The 16,982-nt window shown below is 38.6% G+C and overlaps 2 protein-coding genes across 3 annotated transcripts in view; one reads left to right on the top strand and one right to left on the bottom strand.

The window, feature by feature from the left end:
* Positions 1 to 11,362, bottom strand: part of LOC124166052 (organic cation transporter protein-like) — a 33,594-nt gene extending 22,232 nt beyond the window's left edge. The window contains exon 1 of one of the 2 annotated variants that reach the window (XM_046543648.1): positions 11,234 to 11,362. The gene's annotated coding sequence lies outside the window, so the exon portion shown is untranslated. Of the gene's footprint in view, positions 1 to 8,998; positions 9,589 to 11,233 lie in introns of those variants that run through there. The other variant, XM_046543647.1, reaches the window with a different exon arrangement.
* The window catches only part of LOC124166053 (coiled-coil domain-containing protein 174), a 543,217-nt gene that overhangs the window by 42,331 nt on the left and 483,904 nt on the right, over positions 1 to 16,982 (top strand). The gene's annotated exons all lie outside the window — the stretch shown is intronic.

Below are 16,982 nucleotides of genomic sequence, written 5' to 3'. Positions count from 1 at the left end.
AGAATGGATGGAAAAAATGGGATGGGAAAGGATAGGAACCGTATTCCAAAATGTTTATGTCATCAATGCGAAACTGCTCTTCCCTTCTATCAGAATGAAAAAATCGTCTATTGTTAGAAATTTATTGGTGACAAAAAACACGCCAGCAATATAGTTCTCGTAAACTGTATGTTAAAAGAACAATTCCCCCGCAACGCCTGGTACTTTTTTCTTTGCACGTCCGCACACCATGTTTTTCCTGGGGAACAGCGATGTAGCCAACGGGGCTTTCCCAGGTTACAACTCCCCCCCCCCCCCCCCCCCCCCCCCCCCCGACCCTTAAGACTTTAAAAGAGGCGCCAAAAAAGAGTAGGATGCCTCAATAAATAAAACGACAATATCGGCTACTGAAGGTAAAAAAAACAGGATTTCATATGCTAAGAGGAAATAATGGTATTGCTAAAAAAAAGTCATAAATGCCATAATTTTCCTCGGACCCGGACCACTTTTCCCTGGGGTATTTTCCCAACACACCGGAAAGGCCCCGAAATCCCCCGCCCCCATTTTTAAATCCTGGCTACGCTACTGCCGCTGAACGAGGCATATCGCTCGTGCGACTAGGTCAAGTTCGTCGTATGCTTTTTTGAAGGCCGTTATGGCGTCGGCTGGTGGATCAGATTCCATGTCTGAGATAGCGGCGGGGACTTGTGACTTTTGAGCCCACGTCTTCAAAATACATGTCTTCGTGATACAGTTTCGGCGCGGAAAAACCGTGGCATTCGTAAAACTTAGAAACAGCCCAACCAGAAGGCCTTAATTTATTCAGAATGAATTTTGGTATACGTAAGTGTTTGCGCGAAACTTTGTCTATGCGTTATATTTCGCGATATTTATTTGTTTAACAAGTAATACTACAAGGAGGGTATCGTATTGTGGTAATATGAGAATTGAATTGAACTGAATGAAAAGCCTTCCTACGCAAGGATAACGGAAAATGAAATGCACCAATAAAATTGTAAATATTGTATTCACATAATAGGGTGGTTTCCTATTATTTTTTTATTGCCTAAATTGAAAGATTATTACTCCTGGAGTACGTAGTTCACCCTTTTAGATTTTTAAATGGCGATATCTATTTTTCATGATTAAATGAAAAGTTAAAATTTTCAAGCGCGCGAAAACGCGACGGCTAAGTATGAATGATGGGAAAAGCCCGTGTGACGTCATTCTGGTTCCCGCTTCCGCAAAGTGAGCTGACCGCGGGGCGAGAATATGTGCGCCGCTGAGATGCAGGCTGCTAGCAGGTAGCAGAGTACCCTGCTAGCACGTAGCTCTTGGCTTAAATAAGGATTATTAATACCCTATCAAACGAAGGAAACTTTCCTGCCTTAGGCAATTTTAATAGGTGATTATTAAGAGATGTTTCCCTGAGCTCTGTGCCTCATGCATGCATTGGTAATCTCAGACGATGTAAAACTCCTATCTACTCGTATAGAAACTAGATCCTTGTGGCGTCTCGTGGAGTGGCATCGCATGGGCGCCAATCTGGCCTGTTTCAAATGCGGTTTAAATTGACCATTGCCATTTGTCTGAACTGGGATTTGTAAAATGAAATAATTTGTATCTTATGAATACACTAATGGTGGGTAACGAATCGCAATCAATGCCTTTCGTTCTCTTTGATGAAGGAAACTACCCTATTTGCCGAAATTTTAGAAAACTCTAAAATGTACACTAATACGATTACGAAACTACTTACAAATCCAATTCCAACATGAATTCCGGATCACAATGGCATCAACAAATAATCGAGCAGCGCTTTTTCTTAAAAAAAATTTATATTTGCGTGGAAGTTCTTAAAAATGTATTCAGGAAGGCCATTCCATTTCTTTAATCCTCTATACAGGAAGTATTCCTTCAAAATACCCGTTCACTACCTCTGTCACTTAGCATATTCCGATGTCCCCTGCCAAGTTCAATGAGGAATTAAGCACAATTAAACTAATTACTAAAAATAACGGATACAACGAGCAGTTAATTGATAGCTTATATCGGAAACAATTAAAAAAACAAGCAGTGGGAGAAATTTATGGATCCCGAACGCGACAAGAATCCACGGCCAAGTGGCGTAGAATCCTTTTCTTAAAGGACGTCGGGCCGAGGATTTACAAAAAGGTCCCTAAGGATAAAATTAAAGTTGCGTTTTACTATAAATCCAACCTCAGGAACATTCTTTCCCTCACAAAAGATCCCATCCCAAGAGAAGAAAGGAGTGGGGTGTATAGACTAAAATGTGAATGCAACGCGGTGTATGTTGGGCAAACGGGGCGACAATTTCAAGAGCGGGTGAAAGAACATCAAGCCTACCAGAGAAATAAAAAGACTACTTCACAATTTGCTACACATTTGTTAGATAACAATCATCAAAGTGATTTTGTTTTTGAAGTGCTTCATTATGAACCTAAAGTACCTGGATTAGACGCTTTGGAACAAATGGAAATTTTGCAGCACGTACGTCCCAATGACAACATTGTAAACGAATTTTTGTATGACTACCACTCCCCTCTGTTAAGCCTCCCACTCCTAAATTCCTGGGTTAATGACATGACGAACTCTTCGGCCTCTCTTCCACCTGAACCACCCCCCCTCCATCTTCCATGCCCTCCCTAAGGGAGTCTCCTCCCCCTAACTTCTTTCATACCATACGACCAAGTTTTTTTCCCCCTCCCTCTTCTCTGTTGACCAATCCATTCAACCTAATTACCTTCCTCCCTCCCCCTCCTAGCCTGGTATAAAAGGATGTGATGGACCTCTGTAGAGTTCACCTGATGATGACGTCTAACGTTGAAACCATGGTCGTGAATAAATATTAATGTGAAAGCACAAAGTTCTTCTTTTTTAATTTAATTTTGAATTTGTGATTGTTCCTTCCTTTGTAGCTGGGTGGGTCCTGATTTGGACCTATTTTCTTCCGATGAGGATCTTTTATAAAATCGCTGTAGACCCCAAATAACCTAATTATGATTCTCTTTAATTTCAATGGTTTCCATCTGAAGCACCCTAGCATAGCTGTGACACTATTCTTCTGGCACTCATAGCTAACAGCTGGTCGGTTTCGGCTATTTGAATACTGCGAAAATTCCACAGATTAAAAAAAAATCATTCGCCTTGACTGGGGTTCGAAACCGGATCTCGCGTTTTTTGGGTTCTAATCTCGGTGAAAGCGAATTATTTTTTTTCTGTGGAATTTTCACATACTTCTGCATTGCAGGTGAATGTCTTTCACCGTGGCTAGTATCTCATATTATTTGAATACCGTCCCTCGTCCAAAATGTTGTTCCTTGAAGTAATTTTTCTATCTTGAGAACCGAAAAAAAGTCACATGGACTCAGTCGGGTGAATAAAGAGTCCGAGGAGCTACAGAAACGTTTTTACTGACAAAACACTGATTGTGAACCGTAGTGTGACAAGGACCATAGGGTGGTTTCCTATTATTTTTTATTGCATACATCGAAAGATTATTACTCCTGGAATACGCATTTCAAGCTTTTAGATTTTTAAATGACGATATCTATTTTTTGCGATTAGGTATGTGAAAAGTGAAAATTTTCAAGCGCACGAAAACGCGACGGCTAAGTATGAATGATGGGAAAAGCCCGTGTGACGTCATTCTGGTTCCCGCTTCCGCAAAGTGAGCTGACCGTGGGGCGAGAATAATTGCGCCCCTGAGATGCAGGCTGCTAGCAGGTAGCAGAGTACCCTGCTAGCACGTCGCTCTTGGCTTAAATAAGGATTATTAATAATACCCTATCAAACGAAGGAAACTTTCCGGCCTTAGGCAGTTTTAATAGGTAATTATTAAGAGAAGTTTCCCTGAGCTCTGTGCCTCATGCATGCATTGGTAATCTCAGACGATGTAAAACTCCTATCCACTCGTATAGAAACTAGGTCCCTGTGACGTCACGTGGAGTGGCATCGTACGGGTGCCAATCTGGCCTTTTTCAAATGTGGTTAAAATTGACCCTTGCCATTCATCTAAACCGGTATTTCTAAAACCAAATTATTTGTATATTATGAATACACTAATGGTGGGTAATGAATCGCAATCAATGCCTTTCGTTTTCTTTGATGAAGGAAACTACCCTATTGTAGCTTTTTTATATCATAAGATGTCATTGTCTTGTGCTTATATGCGTATTTCTAGTTTAAATAGAAATTTATTAAACTTTGCATGTGACTTGATTATTTGTCTCACGACAAAAGTAAGGGTAGCTCAAAATATATTTTGCGTTCCAACCCTTGAGTTTTTTCTATATCCCTTACTGATTATAACTGAGTCAGTTGGAAACAAAAACTTAGAGAAGCAGTCATGGAGAGAAAAGACAAAATTCGCTTATTACTAGGTCTGCTCAGAAAATAACGGGTATATTTTTAAAAATTTCGTTGGTTTGTAGAGTCCGACAGAGAATGAGGGCTCAAGGGGAGCCCTTCGAGGATAAAACACACCGGGGCCGGGAACCAAGCCCGCGGCTTACACGCCCGATCACCCGGGGAGGGGGAGGAGAGGAAGGGAAAAAGGAAAGAGGCGCCGCCGCGATAGGAGCCCGTCGACGCCTCTGGGAAAGGATAGGTGCGGAAGGGATGGGACGGGGAATAACACCTCAACGCTATAGAAACGAAGAGGGTCCAACTAATTAGCGAAACCAAGCAAACCTATTAATGTTCTAACGATTTTGGAGGATCATTCTACTCGTTTGTAGAGTCCGACAATCAAACAATATTACGTTGGTTTACATGCCTCTGAAGTGTGATGAAAATTTCAGCTGTATTCATTGTTTACTTTGTCTGTGGCAGCCGATAAGGTAAGACGTTTTTTTACGAGCACGGCTATTTACGACTCACACTTCATTGCTTGTTCGCGCATTTTTGTCCAAAAACAGAACTGTAACGATGCCCTCAGCCTCCATAAACGCCAGATATGGCACCGTGTGACTTTTTTATGTTTCCAAAGTAAAGAGAACCTTAAAAGCTCGCCATTTTACAAGCATAGATGACTTTAAAAGCGAATCGCTAAAAGAGCTACAGGCAGTCCCAAAAATCGATTTTGAGAATTGTTTCGAGGATTGTACGAAGCGCTGGAAAAAGTGTGTAATGTCTATTGAGGAGCATTTTGAAGGTAACAACAAAATTGTAAAGGAATAAATACATATCACATTAAAAAAGTTAAATTCCCGTCGTTTTCTGAACACGCCTCGTCAGGGATGTCGACTGACGAAAAATATTGGGGGGGGGGCCCAAACCGGGGATCTTGGCCCGGGAAATTTTATAAGTAGTGAGTTTTAAGTTTTTTTTAAGTATTTTAGAAGAGTCATATGATCAACATTAGAACCCTGATAACTCGAATCTCGATATCTGGACACTCAGGGGAAAATCGACAAGCCTTACACATTTTTTCCTCACACCCATAACGAATTTTTGCGGGGTCTCGGGCCCCCTCAAGCCCCATGGAGTCGGCGCCACTGCGCCTCGTACGTATATAGCGTGTGTACGGATTCGTATTCCGGGAATGGGACTGCAAGCAACGCACGACGAATTCGCAAGGTCAATTGCAAACGTCACACTGAATGAACGATCGTAAAGGAAGGCGGGCGGTTGGATCCCGCGGAAGAAAACAAGCAGCGTGCATGTTAAGCAGGTTCATATGAATGGAAATTGATGAATCAAGACGGTACTGGGGTATTGTAAGATATTATTTTTTTATTGGGATTTAATATCTTTACGAACGCTTCCCACTCGTTTTCTTGAAAATTTTAAGTATGCTGTTCACGAAAAACTACCACAACTTGATAGGCAAAATATGAATGAAATAAATTTGGGAATAGTTTTCTTAGAATTCCAAGTCTTTCTTTGGTATGCCAACATTTTCAAGAGGCACATTCAATAATCATGATTACTGTTAGAACGTAGGTTTCCGTGGCTGGCAGGATAGCCAGCGAAACTGTTGTCTACAAACAAGCTGACGCGGAGAAAAACCCTGGAGAAATGCAGAGATCAAATCATGATTACTTTTATTTTTCATCTCTTGTGTCATATATCGTCTACTAATGCTGGGAAACAAATTTAATTTGAATCTTTTAATTGAAAAACGTTTGATATGCAGTCTGGCTTAGATACACAACATGAAAGGATATCACATCTGGAACAAATATTTTTAAAACAATGAAAATATAGGAAAAGTTGGAAATCAGTATTTTTCTCCCGTGCAGTAACTGCATGGCTAGTGTGTTTGCTTCCCACCCCGTGGGCCTGCGTTCAAATCCTCGCGGTGGTTGAGATTTTTCAGAGACTGTCTTACTTTATTGCTTTGTGGAGGGCTCTATAAGAACAGCACTTAAACCGGGGTTTATTTGGTGCCTTTTCTAAGAGTAGGCTAACGCCGACACCGGGTTTCTCTCCACCCTTCCATTCCTTCTCTCTCTTCCCTACCCTTCCCTGAGGCGCAAATTGCCTTGGCTGTCACCACCTCCTCCACCACCAGCACCACGTAATATTACGTCGCGTCGCCATTTCTATTGAGGATTCACTGTTCTCGTATCGCACTGAAAAACAAGGACGATTATACATCGTTCTCTCTGACCTAAAATCGTAATACATATCATTTATATCTGGGTGATAAATTGAGTAAATTGATTTCAAATAGATTATACGATATAATCATTTTGTAGATGGGAAATAATGGATTACATAGAACCTGATGTCTTTTGTTCACCACTCGCAAGTTTAAAAAACGAAATCGCTGACTTTCCATTCGCCTGGATAAAAGAAGTGATATTTTTCGCCGATAATTTGGAAGATGGGTAAAGATAAAAAAAAATGCGAATCATTTAATTGTGACTGTGTGCTTGTTAATTGTTGTGATCCTCGATGCAAAGGCTATGGCGAGCTGTTTTCGGGTTATGTGGAAATAAATAAAAATAGATACATATCAGCTACGGCTCATTTTTTTTAATTGTGTAAAATGAAGCTAATTTTCATCAATTTACTTTTTGTGAATCATTCCCATTGGAGTAGAGAATTCAGAATACGATGAGTTGGAGCTGATACACTTTCACATATTCCATTCGCCTGGTATCAATGATGTAATATATTATTGTAAAAAAACTCTATCGTAACATTTATTTATGTAAAATTATTGTATATAATTGTATATTATAATGTTCTCTTGCTTTCTTTCACAGCCCTAATGATAGTTTAAAATAAACTCAAACGTTGGCTAAAATTTTTTTACATCACATACATGGACCTATACGCCGAGAACTATTTTACCATGAATTAAACGAGGTCAAGATAAGAAGAAAAAAATTAATGATGTAAAAGGAAAATTAGGAATATAATGAATCAAAAGTATTAAAATGAGGAAACAATATCATGTATGCAACACTCGTTTCGTGTCTATCGGCAACATATTGACATGTCTTTCGTTTTGACATGAATTATTTTCCTTGAGAAGCATCACCAATTTAGACTACAGCTCCAGAGCGTTGGGCAAGAAATGATACAGTGCTGCTATTAGATGTGAGATATTTACAATCAGGGGGAGAGATATTTCTGGAAAAGAAATATTCAGACAGAAATATCGCAATAATTTCTGCAAGTATTGAATCCAATTTTTAAACCAGATTCGCGCTATGCGTTTTTTGAACCAGATTGTTAAAGCCAAACCTTTTACTCCCACCTTCATTTGCAAGAAGGGCTTCGAATTGGACGGTTCTAGGGAGAGTGAGAGAAAGAAGTGCAGTATGCCAATTTCGCGTTTTTCTCTTATTTAAGGCTGTTTCAATATTTTCTTATAAAATTGTTTCCTCAGTTACATTTTTCTAAGTTAACAATCGAACAGAAAACGAGAGAGAGTCAAAGCAATTAATAGCAGACCCTTTTAGTGAATAACAAGTGCTCCTTGGAGAGGCACTGATCCTTCTGCCATGCTTTAGTAAAATCTGTAATGATTTAGTAAAAAAGTAAAAAAAAATTAGTAAAAATAGTTGGAATTCATGTTGCGCTCCGCCTTCGCTAAACATGACTATACTTCCAGTTCCTTCTCTGTTTGCGAGAGAGAAACCCCAACACGATTTCAAATGAAATATTTCCATTTTTATTTTTTTTAATAGTCCTACTCCCTCGTGGATAGTCCTACCCCATTTAGAAATTTTCGATGTATTATTTTCACGTGAAAGGAGTATAGAAACATGAAATCACGCATATCAATGATTAGATTGAAGTTATCTGACTTGGAGTACACTCGATATAAGTGAATATTCCTTTTTTACCCCTCGTGACTAGTCTACATCTACATCCACATAATACCCTGCGAGCCACCTCTAAGGTGTTTGGCAGGGGGTGATCAATCACCACCATGCAGTATGCAATTAGAACATGCACACCTTACAGTGCAAAATACGTCACGCATACTAACAAATTATACTACCATATGCAGTTAGAAATAATAATAAAATTGAGAAACATGCAATAAGTTTTACATAGGTTAGTTGGCTACACTACGAGTCATGCAATCTATCTATGAGTTCCATCGCTGCAGATTTAATCTCTTATTGATCGTGGAAAAAATGACATTCTGTACCTGTCTGTTCTACAATCTATCTCTCTTATTTTATTTATATGATCTGATCTTCCGTAGTATGTTGGCGTCCGTAAGATATGGTTAACTTCGTTAGAAAAGACACTGCTCTTGAATTTATCTATAAGGCTTAGTCTACTTTTCAATCTACGGTCCGACAGAGATTCCCATCCGAGTTTATCTAAGAGGTCAGTTACACTAACAAGACTATCGTAACGACCTTTCACATACCTGGCAGCTCTTCTTTGCACGCGTTCTAACTTTGTTATTAAGCCTTTTTCATGAGGATCTCAAACACTGGCAGCGTATTCTAAATGGGGTTAAAGTAAAAAACTTTGGAATTTTAGTTTCCGATTATAAGAAGAAAAAAAAGCTTATACTCACTCAAGTCAATAGGTGGAATTGCTGCTCACTGCCTGGCAGTGCATTCTGTCCCAATAAATGTTTCCTTTTCTCGTATTCTGGTTCGTGATTTTCACTCACACGCAAAAGAAGAAACAACTGAACAAGCCACGCAACCAGGTTTTGTTTTCAAGGGTTTAGGGAACTAGGTTTATCACGATTAATATCAAACCAGCCTCCCTCTCTAAGTGCTGGAGGTGAAAAGATGCGTTGACGCAAAGACTGAATACTAACATGACATTTCGCCACATTTGCCAAAAAATACTGTTTGTGGATGAAATAAATTTTAATTAATGATTCAATTTTTGTAGATAGCTCTCTTCACTGGGTGTTTGTTTAATTAGGCACAATACTGACGGAATAAACTGTGGAAATTTTGGTGGGTGTCAAAGCTGCGGTCGCTGGAACTCGCCCCCTGCCGGCGCGACCAAACCGAGCTGAAGACAACAGCGCGTGTGTTGGAGACGATGGTGCGAGACGGTCCGATCACCGTCACCTTCCTCAGCGGAGTTCGCATTCCGAAAGAGAGGGCTTCCGACGACGTATCTTCCTGATTCTGAGCGGGCCGCGCATTTGAGTTTCACCATCGGAGGGAGCCAGTTGTCTCAGTTAAGCGCTCACTGGTTAAGAGTGCGATCAATGTCACTACTCGCTCGTTCAACATTTGAGGCCGACAGGACGAAGATTGTTCATTAACACGCGCGGCGACAGGCGCTGAAAAACAATGGCGGTTCTTTTTGAATTTGCGACGGAATGCGCTAAATCACAACCCCCTCACCATCACCGTAATAATTCCATCCGTTGACCTCAAGACGTTGCAGTAACGATTCTCTCACTCGTGACTACAATGAATGTGGAAGTTGCCCTAATTTTTGAGAAATTCTAGGAAATGATCATTTATTTTGGAATCATAGCACGCGAAAAAGAATAAGAGAATAACTGAAGAAATGGTAATGGATTTAAGTTAAGGTGAAAAATGGCTGAAGTTAGAATCTCTTTTAAGGGAATTTAACGCCGATAAAAATATTTTTCTCCTTAAATGAGACGAATTAATACCTAAAAGTCATGACATATTCACATAGTCATGAAATATTTGTTGTGAGAGTTCGGTATTCCAAATTCAGTTCTATTCAGTTATGATTTATTAATAAACAAATAGAATGCTATATAACAGATTTTTGTTATTAATCTTGAAATAATCTCTCCAAGAAGCGAATGTTTTCTAACTAAAACGAAGTCATAAGGTAAACTAACTTACGACTTTATGGGAAACTGCCAAATAAGTTAGTATTGATATTTATTTATTTATACGTAGTCAGCAGGTCATAAAGTCAGCATGAGCAATAATTTAAAATTGATGGTTAATAATAGAAAGTGGGGCGGAAAGCAATGTAAGCTTAGGAAGAGTCATTTTCAATAAGGACACTCCATGAAATTTTATATTTAAATATAGAAATTAGTTTTAATGACATAAAGTTGTCCGAGTTATGCCATGATTTGACAGAATCTATTGGTAAAATCATTTTCGTTGACCAAAAGTAGCAAAGTAAAACCACAACTTCCGAAAAGCTCAATGGAAAGGTCACTCTTTCGTCAAGTAGTTAGAATTCACGTCGCAAGTCACAATTCCGTAGATTCTCTCGGTTAAAACAGGAGAACTAGACATACAGCCAATTGCCAATTAACCGCCATAAGCACATGGTAACAAAATGATCTTTTTCTGAACTCATCTTCTTTAAAAACAGGGTGAACGGGCAATTAGCTATTTTTCTCCACTCGATTCAAAATGTCTCTTTGTCGTAAGCTGCCGGAATACAGGCAATACCGCAATACAGGCTACCGCAAATACAGGCAATATGGGCCAATATACATTTTACTTTGGAGTGGTTCTCTATTATTAGGCAGAGTTGGAGTATCATTTTTCTAGGACGTAAATTTTAATTTTAAGGAATTACCGTGGTCTCCTAAGCTTAATTTTAGGCTGCTCTGGATTATAATTTCATTTTAGTAGGTAACTTGTAGCTTTCCTCATAATATTAAGTGTTATATGCGAAATGTATTATTTGTTTAAAACTTGCGGAATGCATTCTCTCTCGAAATATTTTTTTTGCGAATTGTTAGTTTCGTAATTGGGTATAGAAATCTTTCGCCAACCTTTTGCGTCATTCCGTTTCTCGGTCGCAGATTGAGAAAACTATGACTTGGAACATTCCTTACCGCAGAATAGAATTCCTCCCCGCCTTGTTCCTAGATTGTGATGGAAGGCACTGACGATTCCCTGGACCACTCGGGGTTATCCGTTTGACGCACACACTCCTAGCAATAAGGGATGGAAGTGGATATGCCGGTGGCTAGACGTCGACTGGCGAACATTTCCCACAACCTCGTCCACCCCTCCGCGAATCCTTGAGTGGACACGGATAATTCAATTAACAAAACGATTGGGAGGCACACGGGTGACAAATGAAGTAGCACGTACGTGAACTAAAACAAATAAGAACACCAGTCGACAAGGATGTATCGTAGTCTTCATAATTACGGCTATCCCAAAAAAATTTATTATTTCTATATTAATATGGATTTGTTTAACAAGGATATTTGGGGCTGCTCAGGGTTTTAACTTCAAGGAGTGAGAAATTAAGTAGCACGTACGTGAACTAAAACAAATAAGAACACCAGTCAACAAGGATGTATCTCACAGTAGCCTTCATAATTATGGTTATCCCAAAACAATTTATTATATCTCTACTACTATGGATTGGTTTAACGAGGCTATTTGGGGCTGCTCAGGGATTTAACTTCTTTTTCATAGTTAACTCGAAGTTTACTCACACTATTAAGTGTCTAGTTTAAAACATGGTGCGGAATTTCACTTATCTAGTAATACCCGGTCAAGGAGAATTTCTTTCTTGGGCAAATTGATGCGAACCTAAGGAATGTTCATCGAATTCAGTTGGGTATTTACGAATTTGCCTCTCTCGCGCGTGGTCAGGCGTATATAATTGGGATATAGATTGAAAAATTAAAAATACCTGATGTTATAATATCTTTTTATATTATTTAATATAGATAAAAAGATATTTCTCCGTGAACGAGAACATTTAGTACCGAAATGTCATGAAATTATCGCATCGAACGCTTTTGAGTATGCGGTATTTCAAATTATATGCCATTCAATTGTTTTTTACAAGCAAATAGAATATGTTCTAATGGATTTTTTTATATTAATATTATAATTTTATCTCCAAGGAGCGAAAGATTTGAAACTAAAACGAAATCATTAGGCAAATCATATTAAAAATGTAATGGGAATATATCAAAGGACTTAGTGTTGATGCTTATTTATGCGTCAATTTTTCACTTAGCTAATTATTTTAATCACATTTTCTGTTGTAAAATATTTTTAATGGCTTAGAGTTAACGTGACCTGACTGAGGTCACGATAAATATTAGCCTCAGAGAGTTGTCTTTCCATGGATTTCTTGCAACTCCAAGGCAAAGTTTCCGGCTGCATTAGTCCTCTAATTGTCTTCTAAATAGTATTAATTGGCATTAAGGCTTATGATTTCCAAGGATTGACTTTGTCGTGGTTTTTTAATACTCATATTGATACGATAAGGCTTTGGTTGAATTTCTCATTACCACGAGGCTATGAACCCCTGTGAATAACCTCCAAACGTGTTAGAGACCACACTAATGAGCTGCAACATATCGATAGCTAAATGCTAACAACACGTACCTCAAAAATAGCAACTTTTCAGGAGAGCAAAAAAACGATAAATTTTTTTCTAAATTTGCGCTAAAATTAAAAAGCAAAAATTCATAAAACTGAAAAAGAAGCATAAATTTGCCAAAAAAGGTTGTTTTTTGCTTGAATTTTATTTTTTAATGTCATTACACTTTTTTAAAGACACCTGTGTCAAACTGGCCAAATTTTGAGATGCGTTTAGCCATCGACATACAAAATAGATTCATCAGAATGCTTGGAGTGCAATTTGGTAACACCCTCCGCAGTCCAGTCAATCAGCCAGTCAGCGATTTGGAGAGTCCTTTTTATCTCCTCCCTCTTCAACTGCTGCGCCAATATGCAGATGTATTTCTGCTGTTGAGATTGGTGAATAGCATCGTCTGCAGTCCTGTACTAAAGGGCGGTATTGATTTGTCTGTGTCCAGGGAATCTATGACCATCTTTCGCCGACGTTACTCTGCTACCAACTACGTCTATTAACAATGGGCTCTTCAGTCTTCTCAGAACTACTAGCGCTGCTGCTACGCACCCGGATTTCTTCCACGAATATGCTGATTTGAATAGGCGGATCTGAGCGTTTTTGCAGTGGAGGCATAGAGTTTATATTACTATAATAGTGAAGAGTATTTATGAGTGGAGGTATCGCTCTCTTTAGCAGGTTTTTTATTGTTTACTTCTCACAGCCGGGCGTGTTTTCGTTTACCTAAGTCGTTCTCACCATAAGCGACGGATCTAGGGGGGAGGGCACGGGGGCCCGTACCCCCCCCCCCCCCCAAACCCTTAAAAAATATGCAAGATGTTTAATACGGTCCCATTATCATTGCGTTCGTTTTGTATTACGAGGTATCCTTGTGCCCCCCTCCAGAACAAAATCCTGGATACGGCCTTGCTTGTGCCCCCCACCCCCATAAAGAAATCCTGGATCCACCCCGGCTGATTTGTTCAGAAGAAAAGATGGGATGTTCGCTGAGATTGGTACACATTCATGTTTTACACCTCATCATTGAAAATCAGAAGGATTGTAATCTATGCATCAAAATTTTATATCTCACGTTATCTATATCTTCATAACCATCATGTTCACTCCTGTTTTGAATGGTATCGGTTGAATATTGTAGACTTATTTTTGTTAAGTAATCGTTTGTTTTAGATTTAGCTTTTGTTTATTATTTAAACTTTTCTTTGTATTCCGCGTAGGTAAGATTTTCTAAGAGCGCCTACGTTACGGGTACCGACTCGTTACCCATTCTCACGGCTACTGAATGGATGTTGAAGTGACCGTTGTAGCTCAGTATCAGGAGGGGCGCTATTGGTCAAGTCCCGATTGTTGTCGCGGAGGACCGTGGACTCAGCTCTGGCAATCTTAATCCTCTATTTATTTATTTTATTTCATAATTTTTTTACTTTTGTTCATTGTTTTTGGTCGTCTTTTTTCGTTCTACAGTTGATCATTATTGTAACGTGTTGTTATCCGTTGAAAATAAATAAATAAGATGGAGAAGAGGAAATCGAGATAAAACACGGAACAGGAACGTGGAACGGCAATGACACAACCGCACTAATCATCAGGAAAATGCTACGGGTACGTTACAAAGGAAATGAAAGAATACATTCGTTAAGGTTAAGTGCGGTGCAATAGCAAGACAGCGCGGTGTATTATGGCGATGTTTATGCGATAATTTATGACAGGGGAAGGGATTAAATGGGGAAGGTAATGATATCGACGATAAAAGAGGAGAGAAGGGCTGAAAATAGGAGAGATATATCATTCTATTACTGTGATATAACCTTAGTCTACTTATCTACGCTGGATAAACAGATTAAGAGTTTAGATATGGAATTGCATGAGTCAAAAAGGCCTCTATTTTTGAACCGATTGACTAAATGATGCACCAAAATATATTTATGTATTTTTCTTAAATATATTGGCATATCTGTAAATAATTATTTTTTATTTAATTTGTCCAAATACTTGCAGAAACAAATAGAGGAGATGATATCGAATGTATGCATTCTTCAAATAATCCTTTCATACAATGGAATGCCTTTAATGACAAATTATCCGATATCAATCACAAATTTGGGGGAGGAAAGCAAAAAAGGGGTGGCTTTAATACATATAATAATAATACGTCTTTATTGGGCGAGATTAGGACTATAAATTCCCATCTTCCATCTAACCCCTCGTCAAACATGAAATATATGCAGTTAAATACATTGTCAAGTTGCTCATGAAATTACATGCAGAGAAATTACATGAAAATAAGTAGAAGTTCCATTTTCAATCAACAATTAGCATTATAAGTTAACCAAGTTACTATTGACCAAGTGTAAAAAGATGTTAGTGAACGTGGGAAAAACCTAAGGATATTGACTGTCGTCCTTAATGGAAAAAACCCACTGCAGGAAAACGCCCACACAAGAAGGGGGGCGTGAAAAACCTGCGAAAACCTACTGAGAGAGCTAATGGAAATATAGGGTGGCAGGGTAAGAGAGTGGAAGGTATCAGATATGCCAATGGATTCTGGTGGAGGAAATTGAATCCAACAATTCGCAACTGATATTTATCATGGCCTCAGCCAGTTAGCGTTGACAAAAATTTTAGAGAGCTTTATAAAGTTGGTTAGTAGCAGATTAAAAATGGAGTAAGTTTCTTTAATTTCAACTTTAGTATTGTTATTATCAAAACAAACTTGTTTGACAATTTCCTATATCGTACCATGATACATAATGCCTCCGTCAGCGTTCCGATTATTTACGTCACAAAAATGGCAGAGAAAATAATGTGGGAAAGACGCGGTAGATTCTCTGATTAATAATAGAAGACTGGGCTTCGGCAACGGGAGGAAAGGGTAGAGAGCCATGAAAGACGATGTTTTGGGTTAGCATACTTTGGTATCAATTCAGCGCTTCGTCGCAAAAAAGAAATATGCAAGTAAACCGAATAAAATGAGGGAGAGCAACGATTTTTTTTCATAATATAAAAGTATTTATAACAAAATCGTCTGAAATAAATATCTATGGTAAATTAATTGAATGATAATTCTGTTTAAATTTCTGCAGATTGAGTCATGGAGGAGGAAGTGGATTGGATTGTTCCCGTAGTTCGTTGGGCAAATCTGTTATCTTTTCGTTGCCCTGACATTTTTGTTAATAGAAATACTGTGCCCACTTTAGGCGGTTATTAAATTCTTCAAACCGGATACTTACCACTCCATCATTTCCTTATTTAGTATCGCTGTATTTTATGCTTATCCACAATATCATGAAATCATTCATGATATATCATTATCGATAAAGACTTTATGACTTCATGATATTCGATTTTTTTCTTATCCAACATAATCCTCTCCGTAATGGTTTTCCAAAGAACTGTTTAGATCTTATTTCTCACTGAAATGATTTACGATTGTATTCACTTGGTACTTCGTGTAAGTTGTATCGACATGAGGGAAAAATATTAGAGTAGCCTTAGTATCAGTGAGCGAGGCTGAAAACTTATCGGTAGAGAGTATTAAATGGTCAGATAAGCTTGACCTCGTTTCTTTGACGAAATACCTTCTAACTTTCAGCTAAGGAAGCTATTTCCATCCTAAAATTACTTCTCTTACCCATTTTTTAAGTCAGCTTCAGCGCGGCAATTGTGTTTTCAGTCCTAATGGGCGTCTACGATTTAAAAATGTATGCAACTATGATATGGATTCCGAATTGTTGTCTAAAGATTAACAGGGATATGACGGCAGATGTTGCATTTGGGTTGGAAGTAAAAATCTGCGCCCTTGAAAACCTTACCCTTCACATGTAATTGACCGATCCAATTGAGAATTCGACCCCCGTGTACCGCATTGACCTATTTCAGTTCTAGTGATTAAGCTCCTCCACATGGGAATGGTAGCCAGATGCGTAGAATCTCTTTAACGCCAATTTCATAGTTTTAATTTCCGAATAACCCATTTTTATAAATGCATAAAATGATGGCTCAGTGAGCTGAAACGCGTTGTACGCAGTAAAAAATCTTGTGGAAAAGTGCTACGATATTTTATTTATTTAAATATTTCTAACTTCCACCAATTGAAGCCTGAATCTGTTGAACTTATGAAGATTGGCTGTTTTAATTGGAACGAAATCAGATAATACAGAGCGTATTCTCAGAAGGGTTGTGCAGTAAAATTTTTTAGGAAGCACGACCGGGTTTTTTTACATACTACATCGCTTTAC

This window comes from Ischnura elegans, chromosome 9, assembly GCF_921293095.1.
Source record: "Ischnura elegans chromosome 9, ioIscEleg1.1, whole genome shotgun sequence".
Taxonomy (NCBI): domain Eukaryota; kingdom Metazoa; phylum Arthropoda; class Insecta; order Odonata; family Coenagrionidae; genus Ischnura; species Ischnura elegans.
Note: the sequence above shows the minus strand (reverse complement) of the source record. Positions and strands in the feature narration are given on the sequence as shown.